Consider the following 6062-nt stretch of genomic DNA (forward strand, 5'->3'; position numbering starts at 1 on the left):
GTGCTGTGTGAAGGACACAGAACTCTCGATGCCGCTGACACGCGCCTTGTGCTGGGGGTGTGGGGACCACCGTCCCTCGCCATCACCGAATTGTCGGGGCCGTTGTCTCCCGACTCCCCCGCTACATTTGTCCCACTACCCCCCATGCTGTTCTGTGGGGTCCGGGCTACCAACCCCCAATTCTTCGCCCCCTTGCTCCCCCGACTTTGCGGCTGCCCGCGTAGGCATGTTTCAATTGGATGCGGTCCGCCTGCTCTACGCTCACGACGCGCTGCGCTGTTCAGTGGCGGCGTGCCGCGGTGAGCGTGCTCGCAAAGTAAAACCCCTCACGTGAACAAACAGGTGCGGCGCGCCGCCGCGTGATTCCCTCACACACACACACTCCACGGGCTCAGGCAATAACACGAATGACCTTTGACAGAATTTGTTGGTGGCCTGCACGCACTACGTGTTTCTGCGGGTGTCCGGTGCTAGGTTTGTGCTGCGTGACGGTTCAGGCCACCCGCCACTCTGAGAGGGGCTGTGAAACGCAGCATTGCCCCACAGAGGCGACAAACCAACAGAAATTCCACGCCATTTTACCTCCGTGGTATCTCTCATTTTGTGGAGATTGGCAGACTCACCGTGCCCTTCACAGCAATGAGTGAGAGACGTGAACAAGAGACATGTCCCAGCCTGTGACAACTCGCACGCGTCTGCTTCTTGCGTGCGAGAACATCTGGGGGGCGTTAGGGCCGCCTGGGTTTGCTGCCCGGACGCACGGAGCTGTGCCCTTAGCGACGCGAGTGTGGCAGAGTGGGCGAGTGCTTCCTGAGCACTCGGGTTTAGAATCCCGACTCCACCTCCACACTACCCGATCCGTGATCTTCCCGGCTCGGCCACTTGACACTGGCGACATTTCAAATCCGGGGTATTCGTCGACGGTGCCACGAGACAACAGGGACCACGGAGAACAGAGACAACAGGGACCACGGAGAACAGAGACAACGGGGACCACGGAGAACAGAGACAACGGGGACCACGGAGAACAGAGACAACAGGGACCACGGAGAACAGAGACAACAGGGACCACGGAGAACAGGGACTACGGAGAACAGAGACAGCGAGGATGGCCTTCTTCCATCGTGCGAGTACACACACGTGGATTATTTGAAAATGCCTAACGTGTAACGTGATACAGCACAACTTGAATTACAGGGAAACATGCTGGGTTTGCATTGGCAGCCCCACTCCCCTCCATGTGGAATGGGCTCGACTTGTATTTAAAGGCAGAGTAGATTTTTTTTTGCTTCCCTGACTTGGAAATCGCAAAACCGGATTCCTCTCGAATAACCTGTCTGACGGCATTGGCTGGCATTGTGCAAGGCATCTCATATAATTCGGGGTCTCTAACACGTCAGTAGCAGCAATATGTGATCTCATCATCATCGTCATCATCCGCTGCTGCCACAGTGGTGTAATGGTGAGCACGTCGGACTTGGTGATCCAGTGGTCGCAGGTTCAATTCCATTTCCTGGCGCGGCAGGTGAACCACTGTGCAGGTTTTTTTTAATTAAATATCCTTCCAGCCGCCTCTGTCCATCCAGCAGTGTGAATTTGGTACAACACAGCGACGTCGATTGGCCAGCAGTGGCGTCAACAGGAAATTACAGGGCTGCCCCTTGACCTGCTTACATCATCCTCATCGTACTAACACTGATCTCATTGAAGGATGGTCTCTCTTGAGAAGCAAGGGTGGTGATGCAACGTGTGAGGAATGCACAACTACTAAACATCTACAGGATTCCTCTGTCCGATTTCCCAGTGTAAGCGTTGTGAGAGTGCGTGACCTGGCCTTGCAGAACGAGCAATGGCACCCAATGAAGGGAGTGGCTCCGCATCCTCCACCTCATTGCCATCTGCGAGGTGCTGAGCAAAGATGCGCGCCACAATGGCTCGTCGGACTCCGGAGTGTGAGCCGGAAGTTTGCAATGTTTTTGAAAAAGTAAATTACGATTGCTGAGCGCAGTAGGCCCAAAGGCCCCAAAACGCCAAGCGGTCAGCAACAAACACCACTATTAAAATTGTAACGGATGAGAGTCTTAATAGTATCTTGACTTGAGCAAGGTTATTATTAATATTGTAGGAAGGGCGTGGGGGGAAGAGGCGATGATGGGTGGGAGGAGGGGATTCCAAAGGGAAGCAGGAAGAAGAGTGACCTGCAGCGTCCCAGTGAAGATGGAACATTGGGCCAACGGTTCCAACCACATGCTAGCGATGGCCTGACGATGGTGTGTGGTTTACTGGGATGGTCGTTGAGCACAGTATGGATGAGGCGTAACAGTTCAATCAACATCAGTTAAGCTATTTAATGTTTTCACTCAAATTCTGTCAAGGGTCACGTGCCATGTTGACTCCACGCAGCGTTTCCCTGCACTCACAAACACGTGCGAGAGTCACTAGCCCGAGGCAGCAGAGCCTGCTCTCAGCCCCACAGATAAGCGCTGTGTAATACCACGCCTTCAAACACAGGTAAAACGGGTGCGACCACTTCCAGTAAGCGCCACAATCTCCGGCTTTGATCCGGCATAGTTCTGATCTGCTCTCCAGGCATCTGCAGAGGAGAATGTCGCCTCGGTCTGCAGCTGTGCGCTGTCTTTGCAGCTCCGCCCGGATTGAGCGATGGGGGGGGGGGGAGTCGACTCGGCCGACTGCGTTGGGAACACAACGCGCGTCACGTGAACACAACGCGCGTCACGTGAACACAACGCGCGTCACGTGAACACAACGCGCGTCACGTGAACACAACGCGCGTCACGTGAACACAACGCGCGTCACGTGAACACAACGCGCGCTTGTGGTGCATTTGCCCGAGGAAGTAAAAAACGACATTTCCTTGAAAAATTACTGCACTCGTGAGACATCAGCGAGGCTGAAGTTCGTTTCATGAGCCCCTTGCGTCCGTGGGTTGCATTGTTTCAACAAACTTAAGCATGCCAACGTGGCACCAACGTGTTTGCTGGGAATTGGCTTATCTTGCAACGTAAAACAAGTGAACGCAAGCTGTATTGTGTTTCCGTGGCAGGGTTAATTTGGCATTTATAAGCACGAGCATTGCCGGGTTAACAATGCAAACAATTATTGTCATTACAACCAGCACACCGTGTACACACGTGGCCACGTGTTTGCGAATAATAATAATGTGGCGTTGTCTCCTTTGAAAGCGAAACCCAATCCGCCGGTCAGCCTGGCACAATGGCCCTCTGGTTGAGTCGGCGAGAGCTGGAGACATCGTCACCGCACCGTGCTGGCGATGCGAAGTGAGCCGTGCAGTCCTCCAGCATTGCGAAGACAGCCCTGGTTGGTAGCTCACACGAATGTCTGCGCAAGTCCCCTACCCGTGGCCACCAGAGAGGCCGTACCCTTGCTTGCCAGGAGAATGCGGTACAGCAAAGTGTGGGGTAATTGCGATCTGTTCCAACTGCATGGGATAGAGTGTTGCACTCCACCTGGCACGTTTGAGTTGTCTTCAGGGGCTCCGGTTTTCTCACACATGTGCATTAATTGGGCGATAGCATCTTAACATATATCGAGGACTGCAGAACTTGGGGGAGAATTTGGCCCCGGGTCACCGCGTGACTGCTGCCTTCTGTGCCTCCTCTTTCGCGTCAGGCGTCAGACGATGCAATCTGCGTGACTGACCCTCCAATCAGTTTAACACGTAGGCTTTCGCGACCAATATTATTCATAAAGGTTTTTTGGGTTAGATCGCGTTTCGTTTGGTATTACCTTTGAATCTCTGCACCTTTTGAGGAACGCCAGTGAAGATATCAATTTCATCCGCTTAATGCGAAGCTTCTCCAATTTTCTGGTTTTAAGAAAAGTATCCTCCCCATAGAGGTTAGTCAGTTTAACACGTAGGCTTTCGCGACCAATATTATTCATAATAAAGGTTTTTTTGGGTTAGATCGCGTTTCGTTTGGTATTACCTTAGAATCTCTGCACCTTTTGAGGAACGCCAGTGAAGATATCAATTTCATCCGCTTAATGCGAAGCTTCTCCAATTTTCTGGTTTTAAGAAAAGTATCCTCCCCATAGAGGTTAGTCAGTTTAACACGTAGGCTTTCGCGACCAATATTATTCATAATGAAGGTTTTTTGGGTTAGATCGCGTTTCGTTTGGTATTACCTTTGAATCTCTGCACCTTTTGAGGAACGCCAGTGAAGATATCAATTTCATCCGCTTAATGCGAAGCTTCTCCAATTTTCTGGTTTTAAGAAAAGTATCCTCCCCATAGAGGTTAGTCAGTTTAACACGTAGGCTTTCGCGACCAATATTATTCATAATAAAGGTTTTTTTGGGTTAGATCGCGTTTCGTTTGGTATTACCTTAGAATCTCTGCACCTTTTGAGGAACGCCAGTGAAGATATCAATTTCATCCGCTTAATGCGAAGCTTCTCCAATTTTCTGGTTTTAAGAAAAGTATCCTCCCCATAGAGGTTAGTCAGTTTAACACGTAGGCTTTCGCGACCAATATTATTCATAATGAAGGTTTTTTGGGTTAGATCGCGTTTCGTTTGGTATTACCTTAGAATCTCTGCACCTTTTGAGGAACGCCAGTGAAGATATCAATTTCATCCGCTTAATGCGAAGCTTCTCCAATTTTCTGGTTTTAAGAAAAGTATCCTCCCCATAGAGGTTAGTCAGTTTAACACGTAGGCTTTCGCGACCAATATTATTCATAATAAAGGTTTTTTTGGGTTAGATCGCGTTTCGTTTGGTATTACCTTAGAACCTCTGCACCTTTTGAGGAACGCCAGTGAAGATATCAATTTCATCCGCTTAATGCGAAGCTTCTCCAATTTTCTGGTTTTAAGAAAAGTATCCTCCCCATAGAGGTTAGTCAGTTTAACACGTAGGCTTTCGCGACCAATATTATTCATAATGAAGGTTTTTTGGGTTAGATCGCGTTTCGTTTGGTATTACCTTAGAATCTCTGCACCTTTTGAGAAACGCCAGTGAAGATATCAATTTCATCCGCTTAATGCGAAGCTTCTCCAATTTTCTGGTTTTAAGAAAAGTATCCTCTTCTTAAAACCAGAAAATTGGAGAAGCTTCGCATTAAGCGGATGAAATTGATATCTTCACTGGCGTTCCTCAAAAGGTGCAGAGATTCAAAGGTAATACCAAACGAAACGCGATCTAACCCAAAACAACCTTTATTATGAATGACCCTCCAATGTCAAACGCACATTTATTTATTATTGTCATTAAAATACTTTAAGTGGAGGGGCAGTATGGAAAGGTGGTACAATCGTCGGCCGCGGCGTCTGTGTATTTACTGGGATGTCTCCTTATTACTCTTGTAACTTATCGTCCTCACGATATTCGTAGTGATTATTTTTGTAATGTAGTCTAGAGTCGACCGAGGACCCATGTGGAGCAACAGATATGTGAAGGAAGCGTATTAGCTCCGCGTGTACAGTGTGGCTTACATTGTGCATAGCGTGAATGGTGACTGTGTCGGTGAGCTCTGGGCAGGTGGAGTGGCCGAGGGGTCGTGCGTGAGGAGTGGCCATGCAGGTGCGTGGCGCTTCACGGGATGAAGGGGGAGAGACGAGGAGGAGGGGGGGGGGGAGACGAGGAGGGGGGGGGGAGACGAGGAGGGGGGGGGAGACGAGGAGGGGGGGGGAGACGAGGAGGGGGGGAGACGAGGAGGGGGGGGAGACGAGGAGGGGGGGGAGACGAGGAGGGGGGGGGGGAGACGAGGAGGGGGGGAGACGAGGAGGGGGGGGGACGAGGAGGGGAGAGACGAGGAGGGGGGGGGAGAGACGAGGAGAGGGGGGAGGGGGGGAGAGACGAGGAGGGGGGGGAGAGACGAGGAGGGGGGGAGACGAGGAGGGGGGGGAGACGAGGAGGGGGGGGGAGACGAGGAGGGGGGGGAGACGAGGAGGGGGGGGGAGACGAGGAGGGGGGGGGAGACGAGGAGGGGGGGGAGACGAGCAGAGGAGACGGGGAGGGGAGAGACGAGCTGGGAGGAGGGGAGAGACGAGGAGGGAGGGGAGAGACGAGGAGGGAGGGGA

Source organism: Petromyzon marinus, chromosome 39 (assembly GCF_048934315.1).
Source record: "Petromyzon marinus isolate PM22_M1 ecotype Great Lakes invasive population chromosome 39, UKy_Petmar_22M1.pri1.0, whole genome shotgun sequence".
Taxonomy (NCBI): Eukaryota; Metazoa; Chordata; class Hyperoartia; order Petromyzontiformes; family Petromyzontidae; genus Petromyzon; species Petromyzon marinus.